This window comes from Felis catus, chromosome B1 (genome assembly GCF_018350175.1).
Source record: "Felis catus isolate Fca126 chromosome B1, F.catus_Fca126_mat1.0, whole genome shotgun sequence".
Lineage (NCBI taxonomy): Eukaryota > Metazoa > Chordata > Mammalia > Carnivora > Felidae > Felis > Felis catus.
This window is the reverse complement of record NC_058371.1, coordinates 144,903,136-144,925,641: the sequence shown is the minus strand read 5'-3', so window position 1 is coordinate 144,925,641 and position 22,506 is coordinate 144,903,136. Positions and strand designations below refer to the sequence as shown.

Below are 22,506 nucleotides of genomic sequence, written 5' to 3'. Positions count from 1 at the left end.
TGAATGAATGAAATGTCATTTGATTCATTAAAGCATAGCAGGCATAATCACCATGATGTTGGAAGACACCATGCTGTGGCTCAGACAAAGTCTTGGTTCTCATTGCTAGTAACCTTAGAGCTCCTAATGGGGTCTCTTTCTACTTTAATTCAGTCAAAATCATGTGGGAATCCTCACTCAGAAAAGAATCATTTCGTCTCCTAGTACCCCTATTACAAAAGCTACTAAGAAATGTATTATGTTGACATTTGTCAAACTATCTGATTTCTTAAGCCAGTCTACTTCTTTTACATACAATCATGGAATAATATCTGTGTAGCTTTGGGCTATAATTCCCAGTTGTATTGCTAGGAAGGTGACGGTGATAAGAACACTAAGGAGGTTCTTTGGTAAAGAGTAAGAGATACAGAGGATACATTTTTATGTGTGCCATTCAACGCTACATCGTTCATGTTTCCTATTTTCCCTACATGACCTCCTCTTCTCTGTCATGAGCTTCAAAAGAATGAGACTAAGGCACCCCATCTCTTGTTACTGGAAGTGGCAGAACTCTCGCAGGTCGAACAGTGCCCATGGCTTCTCAAGAATATGTGAATTCCAGTGAAAGATTTGGTTTTAAAAATAAAAACTTGTCAGGGGGATATCTAAATGCTGGCTTAAAGTTATGTACCTTTTGGGGCGCCTGGGTGGCTCAGTCGGTCGAGTGTCCGACTTCGGCTCAGGTCATGATCTCGCGGTCTGTGAGTTTGAGCCCCGTGTCGGGCTCGGTGCTGACAGCGCAGAGCCTGGAGTCTATTTCAGATTCTGTCTCTCTCTCTCTCTCTCTGTCTGTCTCTCCCCTGCTTGCACTCTGTCTCTTTCTCTCTCAAAAATAAGAGAGTGAAACATTAAAAAAAAAAAAAAAATTCCAAAGAATACTGAGCTAATTAATTCTATGTTGCCAAAACAACTGGAAAAAGCAAAGTCATGCCTCCCAATTGATACAATTAATAAATCGGTACAATCGGAAGTAGAAATGTTAAAAAAATTTTTTTTTCAATATTGTAGAGGTATCTTTATGTTTTATTTTTACTTTATTTAAGGAATTAAGTTAAACCCTGTTCTGAGTCTGATGCCCTTGTTCCTGGGGGACGATTTTCTTGCCTTCACGTGAACAATCAGATGGATGGTGACAGACACCCTTCATTACACTGGGCTTTGTAGTTCAAAAGCACTTTCATACACCTTATCTCTCCTGACCCTTCTCCCTGCCTTGTGGAGCAGGCAGGCGAAGCTATCATTATCTTCACTTTGCAGGTGAGAAAAGTGAAACTCAGCGAATGTCAGCGGCTTGCCTAACTAAGGTCAAACCGTTGAGGGGAAAACCAGGCCTTGAACTGAGTCCTTAGACTTGGAGCCCAGCACCTTCACTCGCTGAGCAGTAAAAAGAGACGAATTGCAACGTCAAATCTTAGGAGGACTTTGGTGAAGAAAATCCATTGACGCTAAATGTAGTCGAAATTATAAGTTCAGATTAGTCCTGCGGATGAGGTATTAGGTATAAATACAAATGTCAGAATATGTAATTTTAAGTACCAGGAAAATTTTTTTTATAGCCAACAGCTCAGCCCCCAGTGAAGGATCAAAAACTTCTGAGAAAGTGAACAGACGTAAACTTCAATAATTTTCTACACTGAGGTAGTTGTTCACCTATGTAGGCATTCAGTTATTTAGATTGGCTTTGTGAGTACAGATAATTAAATTATTTGATTTATTTATTTAAAATGTTTTTATTTATTTGACAGAGAGAATGAGAGCGGGGGGAGGGCAGAGAGAGAGGGAAAGAGAGAGAGGATCCCAAGCAGGCTCTGTGCTGTCAGAGCAGAGCCCAAGGCAAGGCCCAATCCTTCGAACCTGAGCCAAGATCGAGTTGGACACTTAACTGACTGAGATACCCAGGCACCCCAAAGATAATTAAATTCTAAGTGCACGTACCTTTTTTGGAAGGAGTCCTCTTTTTTGTTTCTGAATTGGACCAATGGGCATTAATTTGATGCTACTACTTTATGCTTACTTTTCAAAGTTAGGTTTCTCATTCTGATTTATAGGTAGCATCCTACAGTATATTCAACAATATGAGGCCGAACTAGAGTAGAGATAAAGTTTCATAGTTAAAAGTTGTGTGTTCAAGCTGAGTGAACTTGGTCAAGTAACATAACCCTCAGTTTCTTAACTCTAAGATGGAGATAACAGTAGTACATTTCTAACTGGCTTGTCGTAATTTATTATGTAGCTGTTTAATTACAGGATTATCTTGATGATGAAGACACGGAATACAAAATTTAAATCCTTTTTTGGAAAAATTACCCTAATATTATAATTGGTAGAAACCTTACCAAAATTACTTAAAGCTGTGCATAAAGTTCTATAGAAACTGGTTCCTACAAAATGATTATGACTTAGAAGGGTGATGGTGTTATCGGATTTTATGTGCACGAGGCATCAATCTGATCAGAAAAGTAGGTTTTGCATTTACAATTTGCTAGCTGTCTGGTTTTAGTGATATGCTAATTACATATGTTAACTTGTTACAGATGGAGAGGAAGTTCTAATAATAACAAATGTGGTTGCTTGTAATATGAAAACTGGAAAAGCATGTCTTTGCAGATTGAAATCTAAAGAAAAGTGAAAGTTTGAATGCATGTAATTGTTTCTTCTAAAGAATCCTGAAGTGCATATAGTTTGCTTACTTTTTATTCTATTTGTGTGTGTGTGTGTGTGTGTGTGTGTGTGTGTGTGTGTTACAGAAAGAGAGAAAGGGAGGGAGGGAGGGAATGTGAATGTACGTAAAGAGAAAGTGAATTTTTCTAGCGTGACTTACTTTGACTTACTCAGCAAAAGTATCAGAAAGCCACTCTATTCAAAATAAGTGTAATGGGATGAAATTTTAAGTAATTTTAAGTAACAAATTTTAAGTAATGAAAAAGCTTTAAAACAACTATTAGGATTAATTCAATAGAACATCAAAAACAGATAAACCAAAGAAATGCTCATCTTCACAAGGGACAACCAAGGGGTGACATCATGATTTCATTGGGGACCCTGCTATGCTGCTTTGTGGTTCTTCCACATAAGTTTTGGCTCTGTCAGAGGAATGAGAAAGGATGGCTTCCTCCTTGAAATGAAATCTTGGCTGCATGAAGCCAGTTGCTTCCGTAAAAATAGTAATGAAATTGTGGGTAAGAAGGAGGCTGATGACTTAGAGCCTTTGATAAGGCTCAGGAGTGGGTCCCCATAGTTATTAGGAATTAGAAGAGGTGGGAGAAGACAAGACTGCAATCAGAGAAAGGAATTTCATGTTGAAACACATGGGTGGGACCGTGTTGAGTGATGTGGAAGCCAACATTATCATGGTAACATGAGCAGATGACTGACATGAAATGGGTATTGAGATCTCTACATGGAAAATGTTGGGGAACTCACAGACCTGTGTGTCAGAAGGGTAACTAATGCTGAGAGCAAACTGTCCTAGCACACTGATTGGGATTGGATCGGAGCAGAGTGAAATACACAAATAGGTGCTGGTATCATTGAGGATGGTGAGAATACTCTGAAAGTCAGTGAAACATACTTATGAGCAGGGCCACCATTTTTGCACTAATGTATATATTAATGGGGTGGCAACCCTGCTGAGATCAGAAAGAGGAGAAAGCCCTGTATGGAAAATTCTTCCACTTAGTCACTTCGCATTGTTCACTTGACCTCTCTACATTTGCTTTCTTCACTTGTGCTCTAGTGCATGTTTAGAAAATTTTTCAAGATCCTCTATGAAGAATATATTAGAGGAAAGAGAAAAAGTGGGAAGCTATCAGTCTTTGAGATAGCAGATCAGGTGGCTTGAGTCATGATGGTGAGAGTAGAACGGAAAGCAGTGTGTATTCTAGATAGATTTTGAAAATAGAGCCTGACAGAGAAGACAGAACCAAGGTGAATTTCAGATTTCATATTTCTGTTGCCCTTTATTAAGAATGGCAAGAGAAGGGATAAATTAGATTACAAGTTCATTTCCAGGCATATTGTATTAGAAACCTGGAAATAGAGATGTTTAATTAGAAAGTAGCATATGATGATTTTTGTAGTTAGAACAGGAGTCTAGGCTCAACATGTAAATGTGAAATTGGTTATTCTCTAGATAGTGTTTTAAACCGTAAGAGGAGATGGGATCACTAGGGGGAGAGTATAAGGAGAGAGAAGAGCAGCTAGGATAAAGTCCTAAGGAATTATAACTCTTGGAGATGGGGCAGGTGATAAGCAAAGTGCTCTGAGAATGAGTGAACAAGGGAGGTGACAAGCAAACCAGGCAAGCATGGCTTTCTGGAAGTCAAGAAAGGAGAGTGTTTCAAATCAAATGTCATTAATAAGTCCGGTAAGATGAACTCAGACAAGGGTAAGTGGATTTGATGAGCTTAGTGTGAGTTGTTTTGCAACCAGATTATTTTAAATTATACCATTTTCCACTGGCTAAAACCCTAACATGTTGCCTTCATGTTTCCAGCTGGAGTACTTTTCTCTCATGAGTCCTTGCAACAATGGAATATTCAGAAAACTTCTCTGGAGTTGCATATCCGTCTCCAGCCTCCCCTAGTCTGCTTGTCTGCTTCCAGTCTACAGCCAGATGATTAGTTAGATCGCCAGCAAAGAGCTGGTCTCCTGGCACATGTCTTTCCATCCCTGAATCTCCACGGAAGAGTTTCTGCTCGAAGAACTTCCTCCACGTCATGACAAAACTTGAAACGTTTCAAGGAATAAGCCGCACAGTGATCCTTTCCACTTAGACGCTTGCCCTTCATTGCCCTATTTGGTACAACAACCCAATACGCATAACCAAAGGAGAATGGAATGCTGTACTGATGACAATGGTAAAAAGAACTAACACTTTGGTAGCACTTATGTGCCAGACCGTGTTCCAAGTGCTTTGTATACATGAACCCACTTGATCCTTGCAATAAACCTGGGAGGTAGTGATTTCTATTATTATTTCCATGTTACACTTGAGGACACTGAGGCCCAAAGAGATTAAATAACTAGCGCAAGTTTAGCTCCAAGTCAAGGCTCTTAGGCAGCTATTAGGTATTAGGCAGTGCACACACACAGGCACAGACACATGCGCCCTCCTTATGTGAGTTCCAAGTAATCTTATAAAAGAGAACCGATGAACCCAAGAGCAGGGCTTTGAAATCGCACTGAACTGGCAGTAACTGACTCCTCAAGTACCTATGTACGAACGATGTATGAAAATAAATCTAAGAGCTGGATTCTGGGGCTCCTTCTGGGAACTCACCTCAACTCATCTCCTAAGCTCATTACAGGAAATTCCTAAGTGTCAAGGTGGCTCCAGTATTATGAGCTCCTAAGGTAGCAAGCCAAGGGTAAACACATACATTTGGTCATAACGACAAGCTTCAATCTGGGTATGAAGTTCAACTGGGTGGGAGCTGAAGACGATCTTGCCAGAGGAGCAGATCTTTTCCTTTCACACTGCCCTTTTCGTTATAGGAATGTCTTGTGCATTCTGGTGTATTCCACTCAATGCACCACCTCCTGGAGGTATCAGATATGTTTAATTATTAAAACAAATAAATAACATAAATCTTGCTGAGTTGTAACCTCACAAATTTTGCCTTCTCACAGACACCATTTCATATTTTGTTTCCAGTTTACATTAGCAAGCTATATGTGTGTTGGGATAAACGTTCTAAGTAACATGAGCTGAAGGATGCTCCGTAGTTATCATGCTGAGGAAAGATATTATGGTTCTGTGCCTTCCATCCAACAAGTGTCGAAGGTAGCTAAGAAAACACGGTCATTTTTCCTTCTTTCATTTATTCTTTCATTCAACAATCACTTATTAATGCCTACTGTATTCTGGAACTTGAAGCACAATAATGAACAGTAAAATCTTTGCTTGCCAAAACCTCATTTGGGAGAGCGTTTTGGAGAGAGACGAGTCATCACGCCGCATTAGCATATGGTGTGGTGAGTTTGGTATAAACACGAGTTGCTCTGCGAACATCTGGGAAGCCATTGCCTCATTTGAAATAGGTGACAATAGGAAAAAAAAAAATCCTTTCTCTCTTTACCCCTTGTAAGTGTGACCTTTCTCCTGAGGAATGTTTGTTTTAAGGCACTTCAGCCTATCTTTGCCCTTCAGGCCTCTAAAGCTTTAACTACTGCCCAGGACTGTAGGAAAGCATGGAGCCATCCATGGAGTGCATGAAGCCTTTAATGGGTTTGTTTGTTTGTTTGTTTATTTTTAAGATTTAGAACATTTTAGTGACAAATTCAGATTTTGTAGACGGGTGAAACTTTGGGGGGGCCCTTTTAAGAAAACGAATACGAAATTTCAAATGTAAACTTAGTCATGAAAGTGACAATTATATAGAATGGGAACAGAATGTTCTTACTAATTAACTACCTGATATACCTCCTAAGACTTGTTTTCAACCATGTTTGGCCTTATTTTTCAATCATTTCTTCATGTGACAGCCGCGGTTTCTCATCTCTAATATCATTGAGTTGAATTCTCCTAGTTTAAAGATCTTTAATATGGAGAGGAGGCTATGAGAGTGTAAGAATGAAAAATGCTGTTTGTGACTGACCTCACTTACGACGTTTATAACACTACGCATTCACTCTTTCCATTTCTCAGCTACTGTCCTGGATGCTTTGTGTGTATAATCCACTTAGACTTCATGGTAACTCTATGAGGTTGACGCCATTAAAACGGTTTATGATGTGTAAACTAAGGCCTGGAAAGAGCTTTGCCCAAGGTCACACACAGCTGGTAAGTGGACGAGTCAGGCATTAAACACAGTTAGATCAATTCCAGAGATACAGCACTTAACACCCATATTTACTTTTTATGAAAATGAGCACAAGACAGAGATGAAGATTCTGCTTGCTTCTCAAAGACCCAGTCCCACACTGCCATGGGTTTCACCCTGAGGGAAGAGTGAGCAATGAAATGATAGAAAGTTCAGATGGAAGAAAAAGTAGTCTGAAAAAGCAGTAGCTTATGCCCCCATTGGCATTGGAACCACAAGGAGAGACGACTTCACAAGGCGCCCTGCTCCAATGCGATTGGAGGCAGCAGAGAGGAAACAGCCCTTCTGTCAGAGTGCCCCTTAGGTGGCACCTTCCTGGTTCCCAACATCCACGTGTCTTCTCATCCACGTGTCTTCTCAACAAGAAGCTAGCTCAGCAGTCATGGATCCCATCTGTGGATGCCTGTGTTTCCAAAGGGTTAGGAGCGACTCCGTACATCGGTACCAACAGCAGCGGGGAACAGAGGCCAAAACTCAAGGATATCCCATCGGAGGCCAGTAGTGCCCATGGCATGGGTCCTATGTTGGAAGGAAAAGGATGAGTACAGGCCCAAAAATCAATAGCCACATATTTCGGAAGATATGATAAACCAACTTCTCTACCTACCATTGTCACAAACTTTCTAATGATACTTCTTGCTTTTGCGAGGAGCCAAATAATTTTCAGCTTGGGAAATTTCAACGCTATAAATACCCTTCCTAGCAGCACCTGCAGATCTAACACTTGTATAAATACATTTCTAAGATTAGTGGCACGTGGCTGCTTTAGAAGGTGGATAAGTGTGTGGTGTATGGCTATTCAGCCAGGGTTAGTCTTATGATTTGTAGAGTAAGTATAGGATGAAATACCTATTCAGTCTCCCAAGGAAATCATGCCTTTCCATGAACGTCCTTTTGTTTATAAGATTTCATAAGTTGAGCATTCAGGGTATTCCCTAGAAGAAACTAGAAGATAAAGGCATCAAACTTGGAAACTCCAAAGGAGCTTTGGTCAGTATGAATCCCTGAAAGTCAGGCTCATTCTCTGTGTGTGAAAGACAACAAATTCTTTCGCTAAAGCCTTTGATCCCTTTATGGTTTCGTTGTTCATTCTACTGATTGTACTAGAAACAAGTTTCACTTCAGATATAATAGTTAATGACAGAGACTGGAAGAGGAAGTGGCTGTGAAGCTGTTAAGAGACTTAATGACAAGAGCGTTGGTTGCTATTTATAGCATTTGTTAAACTTTCATCTCTTCAAATTGCTATTTTCATGCAGCAAACTTTAATCTCTCAGGCAACCGGGTAAGCAATGTGAGATCAGAGCTGGAAGTAATTCCTGGCATTAGGCAAATATGTAATGACTAAGAAAAATACCTTCTTCACCTTGAAGTGTCACCAGTTACCGATGAGGATAGGAAAATAAACATTCGCAAGTAATCTTGCAGTGATCAGTGTGGGAAAATGGTTAACTCGAGGATTGAGGCTATATGGTGAAATGTGAATATGGAACAAAAAGACCCTTTTAAAGACTTGGAGCTATTTTATGAAAAAGAACTCCTCAGCAAACCCTTTTCTCTTCTCTAATAAGAAATAGAATTGGTGGGGTGCCTCGCTGACTCAGTAGGCTAAGCATCTGATTTCAGCTCAGGTCACAATCTCATGGCTCCTGAGTGTGAGCCCCGCGTTGGGTGAGCTTAAGCCCCGCTTCAGGCTCTATGCTGACAGTGCAGAGCCTGAATGAGATTCTCTCTCTCCTTCCCTCTCTCTCTCTCTCTCTCTCTCTCTCTCTGCTCCTCGTGGGATTCTCTCTCTCCCTCTCTGCCCCTCACTCACTCGCACCCTCTCTCTCTCTAATATAAATAAATAAATAAATAAATAAATAAATAAATAAATAAAAATGAGATTTTTTGACCCTCACCTTGCCTCCTCTTCCATTGCAAAGACTGGTTTCCTTCTCTTGTTAGGTGTAAAATTCTTTGTTCGTTGGAATCTTTGTTTACAACTCTCTAGACTTCTTCCAGTCTGTGCACAGAGCATGTGCATACCACATTTACAGAAGACATTGTTGCTAAGAAAATTTGGATGATTTGATCCTAATACAGCTTGCCTACTGACTTGAATACATTTTACAAATTGGTGGCAGACAAATGGTAGAATGAGGCTAGGAAACTCCAAGAATGGATATGGGGAAGAGACTGCAGGGGCTAAGTGCTTGAGGGAGTCAGACAACCATCCTCTCTGGTGAAGCAAGGGCACAGGTTGGGACCGGAAGCTCGGTGACTTTGTTGAAATCATCTGAAATGTGGTGCATTGACTCCTAAGAATTTAGATGTTTAAATAACTGAAATATTATTTTCTTTATGGGCCTACCTCAAAACCCAGTTACAATATATCTAATTGTTTGTGACCAAGACTCTTACGATGCAGAGAATATTGTGAATGAAACACGAGAAATAATGAGGAGACGAGCCCTGAGTCCCTTCTCCACCAGCAATGAGAAATGTTCAGCATATAATATAAATGAAAAATGCTGATGCTCTCTATTTGCCCTTCCCTTTACACAGATAGCGTCATCCTGAAAGCTGCAATCCCTCGTAACTGTTTATCTTCCTTATGACTATGCAATCATGTATTTCATGCGAGGACTAACAAGTGGATAAGAAATGTACTTATATCTATTTTTATTACATTAATTAAAGTCACAGATATGTATTGCTCACCTACTATGCATAACCTTCTATGGCAACGGCTGAGGGACATAGTACATTTAAGAAATGGCTTTACCCTTTCGGAAATAAGATTATCTGAAAAAAAAAATTGACCAGCACTACAAGGTCAACAATCCCTGGCAGACAAGGAATAAGAACTAAGAACACTGAGTGATGTAAGAGGTCAAGGGAGGGTGAGCTCATTAGGTTGGGATATTCAAGGAAGACTTCCTGGAAAGGGTGGGGTTTAAGCTGGACTTTGAAAAATAAGCACAAGTTTGGTAAGTAAAGAGAAGGCAAGAAAGTTTTCCAAACAAAGAGAACAGAGTATGTTCCAGTATGGATTCTTTAGAGAAACCCATTTCAAGCTGTATTTAGAAACAACCTCTGTCCTGAATTAAGAATTTATTGGCCCAGGTATTGAAAAGTCTAGGAGTAGCTCCAGCTTTGACATGACTGAAGCAAATGCCCAAACACCACTGTGCGTTGTCTTCATTCTCTGGTAAGTTCTCTTTTACAGGAGGGACTGGAAACTCCAGATACATATCCTGCCAACTGAGCAACCCCACAGAAAGTAGACATATGCATATGTCCTGGGGTTGAGTCCCCTTAGTCTGACTTGGGACAAACCTTTCTTTGAGCCAGTCTTTGAGGCCAAAATGACAGAATATTCTTTTGCCTGCTCTAGGTGACAAGCCACTGGAGTTGGGTTGCGAACAAGTTGGGACAGGCAGTGGGAGAATAGTATCACATTCACCCAATAGATGATGAGCCAGATAGAGATATCCTGCAAGGAAAGATCAGAGAGGTATTCCTGGAAGGGGAAATGGATGCAAAGAGTCAGAAATCACGATGGTATAGGTAAATATTCAGAAATGAGAGACAGGCCAATGTTTACACCAACCTAGATGTCCATATATATGAGCACCAATGATTATGATGAGAATAAATTACTATGTTTTCAGGTATTTGTCTTATTTGGCATCTGTTTTTCAAGTGAGCCACCAAGCTAGGCTTTGAAAAACACTTAACTTACGAACATGTTTAGTGCTCATTCTCTTCCTCTTATCTCTGACTGTTGTTTTGTATTACTGCTAAAAAAAAATAAAAACAACAAAAAAAGTAAGTTGGGAAATGGAACAAAGCAAGGGATGTTCTCTGTTGCTCAGGACAGAGTATTAAGAAATCTTTTCTTGGGAATTCCCCACGTTTCAGATAGAATAGAAATTAAGTGGCTGATTCACTCCTTCATTAACAATAGAGAGAATGTTCTGAGGTGCCGATCCATCCTAACCCCAGCAGATCCTCCCTAATGCCTGTTCTTGCAAAAGGCCTCTGAAACTTCAGAGGTGTTTAGTGACATTTGCTCCCACTAAATGCTAACACGCTCGTGTCACGACGCTTTGCTTATGCACTGTACATGTTGGCATACTTTGTCATTATGCACAACCAATAGCATCTCAGTAACACTGAATACTCAATTTGGGTGACATTTCATGGTTAGATTTGGGTTGTTGTTACTTTCAAAGTCTAGTTTTTTAGCGTTTCAAATTCCCAGCAATTTAGCCTAGTATACATATCAGCAAGGAGAAACTGTGGTTGAGGATGTGTTTTCATAACACATAATTATGATTTCTCAAAAACCCTTTCCAGGCCCTAGTTCATTGAGGTACATGAATCCCGCAGACTTTCGTGTCCCTTGACAGCAAATATACAGTGAATGCTTTCCCCGAGATGGAGTTTTCATCCCTTTTGGAATCTAATGAGCTCGATCACCTGTTTCTGACTCAGGGTTTTCCTTTATGTTTACATTTACAAAGTTTGGTAATAAATCTAAATCTAACCTCCAAATCACTTTAATCTCCTTATTTCAGTCTTCAACCCTCACTGTCCATTTGGTCTTAATATTTCATTGGACAGTAGATATCTCTAAAACTTTTTGAAAGCTATGGTCTCTCTCCCCAGAAAAGGACATATAAACATCAAATATTGCTTACAATTTAGAAGGGTCTTTTCCCTACCAATCCCGTACAAGTCTTCTACTGAAAACACCTGCTTTTGATGTTGACAGTTGAAAACAAACCTGTATTCTATTTTCTATTTCAGGTACCTTTTCAAAAGGATACCTGTGACTACTTCATTTGTCCCCTCCTTTGGCTGACCTAGCCCCTATCACCCTTCAGGCAATAGAAGAGACCACAGAGAAAGAAGAGTACAGCGAATCATTTCTCTTTTCCTGCTAATCCTATTGTGGGGTAAAAGGCTGCTCTGGACCCCACTCGCTGAATTAGCAATGCCAGCTGAAAACAAAGAGAAACAACGACAACCAGCCAACTGCTGACACTTGAAGAATACTGGATTGTATAGTCAAAACCTGACCCGATCTTAGAGACACAGCAAGAGGCTGGCCTTCCCTACCATTCATCAGATATTTCTTGGGTGTCTTCTATGACCAAGACACTTAGTGTGCATTAGTCACATTCATCAGTGGTTTGGGCAGTGCCTTGCAAATAAAAGGCACTCAGTACATATTTGTTGAAAATGAATGATAACTAACATTCATTGGGCAATTACTACATGCCAGGAGGTTTAATTCTCAAAACAACTGTGTGAGGAAATGTCATTAACCGCATTGTACAAGTGAGGAAACTGAGGCCCACAGAGGTTCAGTAACTTGACCAAGGTTATGAAGTTATGAGGCTGGATTTGAGGCTTTTACCCCCTAGACTCTACTATTTCAATTTATTGTGGTAGGTGTGACTGTCTACCCTCGTCTAAGAGATGACCAAGTCTAGGCTCAGATCTTATGAATAACTGAACTCAGAAGAACATATAACAGAGCTTGGATTAGGCCCGAGTTTGACTTATTTCAAAACCTGAGCTGCTTTGAGACATCGCCGCTATGTCATAGCATGAATCTCATCCACACAGTGTCTTTCCCCCTAGCTTCTCGTCCATCTGCTGTCCCACAGCCGTGTATCTGGAGTCACCACTTTTTCACTATGGAGCGAGTGCACCAATGCCTGCAAACAAAAGGCTTTCATTTTCAAGCCAAGGACGCACAAAAATCCTGCAGAATTTCAGATCTCGTTCCATATGTTTCCTTATCTGTCGGTACTTATATATTTGGAACTTAGTTCAAACTGAGTGAAGTTATAGTTCACTGAAAAATCCATCACAGAGTTTTGGTAGAAAGTGAGACTGAGGAGGAAAAAAAGGAAGCTTCTTAAGTTCTTTTAGTTTCATAAATTATTCCTCACAAGTTTTATATTTATTGTTTCTGAAGGCTCACCAGAAGGGCCATCCACTTGCCTGAATCCAGAGGGGCAGGTGTGGGGGCACCTGGGTGGCTCAGTGGGTTAAGTGACCAACTCTTGGTTTCTCACAGTTTGTGAGATCAAGCTCCAGGTTGGGCTCCACGTTGAAAGCACCTAGCCTGCTTGGGATTCTCTCTGCCCCTCTTCCCCTCTCAAAATAAATAAACTTAAAAAAAAAATAGAGCAGCAGTTTCCTACAGCCAATGCTTCTTATGACGGGCTTTACGCGAGAAATCCCATCTACTCTCTTCTCTGTAGTTGATCTCCCCACTCTCTTATTTCCCTCATGGTCACTGATTATGAGTTGTATCATTGTCTAGAGCAAGACCTGTCAAAAATGAACTATTGGGGCGCCTGGGTGATCCAGTCAGTTGAGTGTCTGACTTTGGCTCAGGTCATGATCTCACAGTTCGTGAGCTCGAGCCCCACATCAGGTTCACCGCTGTCAGCAGTGTGGAGCCCTCTTCAGAATCCTCTTTCCCCTCTCTCTCGGCCCCTCCTTTCTTGTGCTCTCTTTCTCTTGAAAACAAATAAAAAACATTTAAAAAGTTAAAAATTAACTATTAAACGTTATAGCTGCTGGCTGATGTCATCTTTCGTGTGTATCACGTGAGGCATGAATTTCAAAATAGATTCCTAATAATGATGGCAAGTCAGGCTTGTCCTGGATCACAGATTTATACAGGAATTTGAAGGAATTATTAGGTGACAAAGGACCAGCCCCACCATTTGGGAACTGAGAATCTAATCTCACACCCGTGTAGACAGAGACAAGCGCAAAGGAACATAAACACAATCAAGCAATAAATACACTGGGCAGATCCTTATTCACCAAGAGAAATAAACATTTGCTCTGTGAGACAATCTTTTCCCTTTCTGAGAAAATGGAAACACCATCCTTCCTGTAAACTGCACGCCCCCAGGCAGCACGTTTATTTCCAGACTCCAATATCTTCAGTTATTTAAAGAAATTTTTCCAAGAAAACATGTGTGTTTGCAGGTGTCAGTCAAATTGGAGGAATATTCAAGGACTTAATCCAAGTCCAAAGGGAAAGTCCCTTCTCTCTTGTTGCCACTATTTTCAAGGATGGACAGAAATCCTAGGCACAGAATAACAAGAAATTGGGGCAGATTATTTAAGAGTCGATCTCAGGCTTTCTCTGACACTTAATTCAGTTATATGAGAACAAACACTACACAGGACGTGTTTCCCTCTTGCTCCCCTGTTTAATTTTCATTATGCTTATTCTTAGAAATGTGAGCACAGGAAGCGATAGGTGAGCTAACGACTTTTCCGACACCAGATATGAATTTCAAACCAAAGATAGTTTATTTTATTTCAGCTGGAGATTTCCAAGGCACACCCTCCTTCTCTGGTAATTAGAATGTAGATACTGTCTTTTTGACCAGAGACATATTACAGTTGTTGACTCAAAGCAAAAAAATTAAAGTGTTATTTACTACTTGGACTGTGGTAACACATTAAAATAAAAGGAAGGAAAGGAAGACCATCTTCCGTTATTGGTGATGGCAAAATATGACACCTACTGTATGCAAATATTATACTCTTGAGCCTTTTAGATCATTTTTTCATGATATGAGGGTGGGTTGTGTTGGCTTCGCCAAGACAGCTCACCCCACTTGTGACCACACTTACTAGATATTTGTAAGATATCATTAGGGCTTGGGCCACAGAACAGAAGAAAGACAGTAAAGCTGTGATCTAACACTCACTCAAATGGGACCTAGTCACCTGAACAAAAGATTGGATCTTTCCAGAATTTAAATTCCAGCCTCCTGAGACTATTCACAGAGCCCTTTTTGTACAAGGTGTTGCACGGGATGCTGTAAGCATTTACCCCTCGGAGCAGCACAGTGCAAGAGGTTGAGACTATAATTCACTCACACCCACCCATTTAGATGGAAAGGAGCCAGGCTTTCAACCAGATCTGTCTCCCTCCATGTTCTTTCTTCTCCTATGCATGCCCGACACTAAAGAGGCAGTGAGATATGTGAACTCAGCCCCTGCCAACGGGACCAGCGTCACAGATGTCCATCTGCCAGTGCATGGGCCCCCAGCTCTGAAGGTCCTCAGGCTTGGTTTAGGGCTCAGCTGCCACTGTCTTGAAACTCTTAATGATTTTTGAACAAAGGGCCTCATGTTTCATTTTAATGTGACTTTTGCTAATCATCTAGCCAGCCTTACGTATAAGGACAGCACAAAATAGAAGAAATAGTCCCATCAAGCCCACCCCACCCCCCCCACCCCCACCTTGGGTACATTGAAATGAAAAGAGCTGCCTTCTATATAGTTGTCTAGCAAACCAGTCATAAAGTTGATATCAAAGTATTCTAGACATTTGGAGAAATGCTCAGATTTCTGTCATTTTTCTTAGGGGAGATAGAAATGAAAGGTAGTGTTTGTCCATATCCCTCCCATAATTAGCTGTCCGTCATAATAACTTGCTTTCCATTTGGAAGTGTGTGGCAATGTCTTATACCAAACAAGAGCTCTGACAGAAGAAATGATCTTGAAAATTTGTGAAGTTTCTTCTTTTTTAAAATTTTCTTTTAGTGTTTATTCATTTATTTTTAAGAGAGAGAGTGTATGTGAGCAGGGGAGGGACAGAGAGAGAGACACACAGAATCCGAAGCAGGCTCCAGGCTCTGAGTGGTCAGCACAGAGCCTGACTCGGTGCTCGAACCCTAGAACCATGAAATCATGACCTGAGCCGAAGTTGGACGCTTAACCGACTGAGCCACCCAGGGGCCGGTCATGAAGCTGCTTCTTATTGGGTGTCAGCGTACAGCACATCTCTTTTTATGCTCCAGAGAAATTAGCATCTCTTCTCAACCCCTAGACCGGTAAATAAATGTGAAGGCCAAGTCCACTGGAAACGCAAAGGAGTCCCACATATTCCCAGTTGAAACCCCCCCACAAGTCCTATCTGTACATGAGCAATGAAAAAAATAGGTTCTCTTACTGGTTTGAAAATGAACACTACTCTCACTGTCAATAGATAATGATCTGGAATGCTCAGGGCACCATCTGATAATTATCTGGTGTTAACAATTACACCAGAGAGGGGAATTCTTCTCTTACAAGGCAGTGTCTAGATAAAAAATGATGAGATTTAGTAACCAATTGTACGCTGGAAGGTTTGGCTTTGGACGTAGGTGGGAGATTAGGTGATAACATTGTGGAGATACAGAGAAGTTTCACCCCAAATTCTTACCTAACAACTTGATAGGCTATTTGGAATTCTAACACTAGGTTACAATTCTCTGGGGTTAAAAATTGCCTTATGAAACGTCCTATCCTCGTGCGTGACAATCACCGATCCCTCCTCTGCATGGTTGAGCGGACTCAGAGGTGCAAAATCAAGGGAAGGACATGGTGAAAGAGAAAAATAGGCTGGAGAAAATGAATTTTTCCCCATTTTGTCCTATTCAGGCCTCATCATTTTGTTGGAAACTAATGCGGAAATCTGACAGGAGAAGGACTGCGGAACCGGCAGTTTGTTTGTTTGTTTTTTAATTTTTTTTTTTCAACGTTTATTTATTTTTGGGACAGAGAGAGACAGAGCATGAACGGGGGAGGGGCAGAGAGAGAGGGAGACACAGAATCGGAAACAGGCTCCAGGCTCTGAGCCATCAGCCCAGAGCCTGACGCGGGGCTCGAACTCACGGACCGCGAGATCGTGACCTGGCTGAAGTCGGACGCTTAACCGACTGCGCCACCCAGGCGCCCCGGAACCGGTAGTTTTAACGTCAACAACATCAGTCGTAAAGACAAGAAACACTTTCTGGAGCGCTGTGTCTGTGACACGAACCAAGCCCGCCTTTTATGTGTCATCTCGCTGAGTTCTCAAAACAGCTGTATTATTTGTATCCATTCGGATGCTTTCATCTACAATGGCTAGAGTTAGACTTGACTCAAAATGGTGTAAATAATCAAAGAAATCTACTATTTAAAGCAATAAGAAACGCAGAGTTGGGTGGGTGTAAGGATGGGTAATTCAGCATTTAATTCAGGATTTAATTCAGCAGATGTCGGCGATGCCAACAGGGACCGGGGGTTCCTTTATACTTTCTGCCCTACCTTCGTGGCACTTCGTGGCAATCGGCCTCTGGTTTCAAGATGTCACTCACGGCTCTGAGCATCACAGCCCAAAGGAAAGCAGACAGAACATGATGCCTTTGAAACAGGAAGGCAAGTTCCCAGAAGCCACTCTACAGATTCACTGTATGACTTACCAGCAAGCCCAATTCTGTAGCAGTTGCTCACAGTGAATAGAATTTCCTTGACTGGCTTCATCTAATTAATACTGGCCTCCTGAGGCTGAGAAGAGGGCCACACTTCTGTGCATGCAAGGACGCCCAACACCTGCACAAATTAGCCACTGTGTTAGAAGGAAGCAGGAGGAGAATGGGTTTTGCATAGATGACCAAGAACGTCTACCACAGACCTGGTTGTGTCACGTAACAAATAAGAATGCGGAAGCCCAGCAAGCCCAGTGACTTGCTCCAGAGCGCACAGCTGGCCGGTGATGACACCGGGAGAGAGTCAGCCCCGGTCTGTGGAAATTTAAAGGGCATATTTCCAACCACTGTACCTTTCCACACGCTACTTTTGTGTATGCGTTCGTAAACACTCCAAATTTTTGCAAAAATAACTTTAAAAAGTAAGCACCATGGTATCACCATAAGCTTAACAAAGAATGATTTCTTTACAGCTGGCCTGACCTGTAGTAGCAGATTTGCCGCATTTTGTCCAGCAGATACACGCTTCACTAATAGCAAGTTCTACGCTCCGGGAAATGTTAGCCTAACAGGACCACTGTAGTCACAGAAAGAAGTTCCCAAGCCCCTGAGAACAATGCCAGCCACTGAGAATTCGGAGGAATCAATAATTGTTCTTATTGAAAGGCTTACAGTGTGATCACAGAGTGAACTGTGCAGCAATTGCTAAATGTGGTGTATCTTTAGCCACTGACACTCCACTAAGATGACCTTGTCTCTCACTAACCCAGGAAAACTAGCTATTCCTAAACTACTAATTTTATTAACAAAGATAACTTCTGGATCTTCTGCTGCTAGGTTTTATACAAGTTGAAGCTGAATAAAAAGGTACTCTTTCTTCCGGAGATTATAGAGAAATGATTGTTTTGAAACAAAAATAGAAAATACACATGTATTATTTTTTTAATTTATTAAAAAAATTGATTTCAATGTTTATTTATTTTTGAGAGACAGAGTGTGAGTAGGGAAGGGGCAGAGAGGGAGGGAGACACAGAATCCGAAACAGGCTCCAGGCTCTGAGCTGTCAGCACAGAGCCCGATGCGGGGCTCGAACCCATGAACCGTGAGATAACGACCTGAGCCAAAGTTGGACGCTTAACTAACTGAGACACCCAGGCGTCCCCACATATATTCTATATTTGTTTTTCTTGGAATTGTTTGACCATCTTAAAAATGAAGAGAATGGCAATGAATTTACTTCAATTCTGTATTTAAGTGGAAATAATTAAAGACAGGTATATATGAGCATATTAATATTCTTAGATGGCTGATTCTACCAAATTGAAAAAAATACATAGTATTCTTTAGATTATACAACCTTCAGTAGAAATAAGAACTGAAAAGTGGATCTGAATCTGACTATTGATAGTAATTCTATAAAAATATCCCAAAATGAAGGGACTAAAAAGCCTCAGCTAATGAATTTAAAAATTGACTATGCCTAAGGCATTAATAAGAAGGAAACTCGGTTTTGACTTTACTTTCCCTCACTTTTGTTTTCCTTTCCAACCCACCTCCAGCTTCATTCTTTCTTTTCTTCTTCTTTTTTTCTTTTTTTTAATGTTTATTTATTTTTGACAGAGAATGAGCAGGGGAGGGGCAGAGGGAGAGGGAGACACAGAATCCAAAGCAGACTCCAGGTTCTGAGAGTCAGCACAGAGCCCGACATGGGGGTCGAACCCACGAACTGTGAGATCATACACTTAACCAACTGAGCCACCCAGGCACCCCCAGCTTCATTCTTTCTTATGTTTGGTTGTAACTCTGGAGGCAAAAAACGATATTCTTCAGATGAAGACATTTTTTTTTTTTAATTTTTTTTTTCAACGTTTATTTATTTTTGGGACAGAGAGAGACAGAGCATGAACAGGGGAGGGGCAGAGAGAGAGGGAGACACAGAATCGGAAACAGGCTCCAGACTCTGAGCCATCAGCCCAGAGCCGACGCGGGGCTCGAACTCCCGGACCGCGAGATCGTGACCTGGCTGAAGTCGGACGCTTAACCGACTGCGCCACCCAGGCGCCCCAAATGAAGACATTTTTAAGCCAGGTAAGCACAGTTGGGGGGGTGGTAGAAATAAAGGACAAAACTAGAGAAAGCTTTTAACACTACCAGTATCTGTAATAAGGCTGTCCACGAATCAACCAATTCAATTTTTTATCTTCTAACAAATTCACTGGAGGATTTGTTATCACAGAGAGACACCATGGATTTAACAAAAAATGCCAACTGTATTCTGTAAAAAAAAAAAACAAAAAAAAAAAAACAGAAAAAACAAAAGCAAAAAACATTTTCCAACTAAGTGATTTATTGTCATCAAGATCATTTTGAATGTGAAGAAGAGAATACTTGCATTATTACAAAATGTGCATTACCTTTTGTAGTTTCAAGGGAAACACCTTAACATTACTACAATTACTTGTCAGTTCATGATTTTGTGACATATTTCATAGTTAGATCACAAAGAAGAAGAAAAATGGTAAGGAAATGTAACTGGTTAAGATTTTGTTGGGTGTAGGGAGTCCTAAGAATACTGTTTTATAATCTTACACAAATTAGAGGTGACAGCTGGGGAATATGAAAAGTCAAGGGAAACCAGAAAGCAATTTTGAACCTCAAAGAGGTTCTCAAAGAGAGAAAATGAGATCAGGAAAATGACTTTTTTTCCCCCAGGAAGCTTGGCATTAGAGTAACAATAAAGAAACTATAGATAGGGAGCAGTAGAAAATGGACCTCCACTTAGGCCTTTATAATAAGGGTGAAATAAAAGAAACTGAAGTTGCTGACTCATTAATACCCAGAAGGGAATTAGGAAACATCTGCTGAATGAATGAAATAATCAATGGCATGAATGGAACGTATAGTTAACCAACTGAGCCACCCAGGCGCCCCTGGAATGTATATTTAAATGTCTCTAGAGTCATTAAGATTGTTCAAAGGTTTGGGGGGCCTGGGTGGCTTAGTTGGTTAAGCATCAGACTCTTGGTTTCCACTCAAGTCATGATCTCACGGTTTGTGGGCTTGAGCCCTGCATTGGCTCTGTGTTGACAGTGTGGAGCCTGCTTAAGATTCTCTCTCTCTCTCTCTCTCTCTCTCTCTCTCTCTCCCTCAACATAAATAAAATAAAAAAAATTTTTTTTCAGTTTTTTTAAGGAAACAGTCTAACATGCTTTGATGGTGAAAGAGATTGTACTGGAATGAAACTAGTTAACAAAATTAAATTCTTGCACATTCAATAAATAAAATTATAATCTGAACTCGTTCCAAAGAAAGTAATGGAATGGTGTTGGGTCAGTAAGGTCCAGAGGTAAAAAAAAAAAAAAAAAAAAAAAAAAAGATTGTGTTGCTAAAAGCATGTATACTTTCTGTTCCATTCTCTGAATGTTTTCCATCTACTGGTCCAATTTTTTATTCACTGGAGTGTGTACTTTGCTATAATCCATGGAATGTGATCCAGGAAGTGTCTGCACATCTAATCTTCCTGAACGAGTGAGTCAGACATAGCATCTGCAGTAATCTAGAAAGAATCCAAACATGGAAACTACCATCACTGGCATATGACCTACTTAGATGTCTTACCTGCGACAATGCGGAAGACCCAAGCCGACCAATGTGCATGTTCTATACAAGTTGGAAGATTTTCTATTGTACTTTTTATCTATGCTTCTAAATACTAATGAATTTGGGGGGCATTCTAAAATATATTTGACCATGTCAATACTACCTTTACTAGACAGATAGAAATGTCAAGCTAATGTAAATACTGGTTCCATCTCAACAATTGTAATTTCCATGTGACAGTTATTTGCATATACATAGACATCTTGCCGCAACCACTCACTGAAATGTGTGTGGCAATGCCCTCTCCCAGGTCCCTATAATTACACAAATAACCGTGACCACTTTGTTTTTCTAACATAATTTATTGTCAGATTGGTTTCCATACAACCCCCAGTGCTCATCCCTCCAAGTGCCCTCCTCAATGAACAGCGACCACTTTAATTTACTGCCTCAGATACATGCTTTCTGACATACCATTGCAAACAAAAAAGCATAGGAAAACTGTCAAGGGTAAGGATACAATGGCAAGAGTTCAACACCTAGGCTAGAATCCCAATAACAGTGGATATGCTACCTGTTCAAAGTAGGCCTCAGGCAAAGGCCAAAGTCAGAACGGGAGAAGCTAGATTAATGAATGCCCCAAACGAGAGAAAAGTCAGACTTCTGCACTCATGACTGGCGTGCAAAGGCAGAGTGAGGGACCTGCTTTAATGCTGATAGCACGAAGACTGTGGCTTACGCATTCATTTGGCAATAGCTTGGGGCAATGTGGTCAGCACCGTGCTCGGAGCCCTCCGCACAGGGGTGAATCAGATATACTAAGCATACAGACTAACAGAATGGTAAGACATCAAGAAATACTTGCACAGTTAATTAAACACAATTGTAAATCGACGCATAAAAGAGAAGTAAAAGATGCTATAGCAATGTGTTATACGTAGAAAGCGCAGAGGTCCCGATGTGCCTGGCACAATTCCAGTTTCACCTGTTGTCCTAGAGTAATTGTTAGTGCTGCCTCCGTGCGCTCGGATGGGCGCCCCATCTGGATGGGAAATATGTGGTTACTGTTCACTTTTCCTAAGAGGAGATCTGACTTCATCCGAGACCCAGAAAGGGCTTTTTCAGAATGGAGCCATTCAGCCGAGACATGAGGGTGTGAGAACTGCCCAGAGAAGGGAGGAGCACACTGTAAAAGGAAGGAAGGACGGAGGAAGTTGCTTGTGCCAAGGCCTAAGGAGTGAAGTCCAGTCCATCTCAAGCGCTTGGGAACAGGGAGTTGTTTGGCAAGAGAGGCGGTAGCAGAGTTGGCAAAGCTTTATCAGTCATCTTACAGATTTAAGACCCAGAGCAACAGGAAGCCACTGAACCGTAATGATGACAAGAACCACCACCAAAAGGTAGCGTTTGGGACGTTCCAGCAGCTGTTTACACATGTTAGAGTTTGCACAACAACAGGCTGAAGCAGGTGGGATTATAGCCCCATTGTTTTCAGATTAGCAGACTGAGGCACAAAACTTCAAGGCAACTTGCCCGAGGTCATATATCAAGATGGAGTTGGGGCTAGGCTTGCAGCCAGGCAGACTTGCTCCAGAGCCCTTACCCTGTTCATCAAGGGAGTGACAACATCAGATTTGATAGGTCCCTTTGTGCTTTTAAAATTTTTTTTAATGTTTATTTATTTTTCAGAGAGAGAGAGAGAGAGAGAGAGACAGAGCATGAGCGGGGGAGGGGCAGAGAAAGAGAGAGAGACACAGAATCTGAAACAGGCTCCA

The 22,506-nt window shown here is 41.0% G+C and overlaps 1 pseudogene; it reads right to left on the bottom strand.

Moving 5' to 3' along the window:
• The window catches only part of LOC109499366, an 87,685-nt pseudogene extending 65,518 nt beyond the window's left edge, over positions 1 to 22,167 (bottom strand).
• Between the last annotated feature and the right edge of the window lie 339 nt (positions 22,168 to 22,506).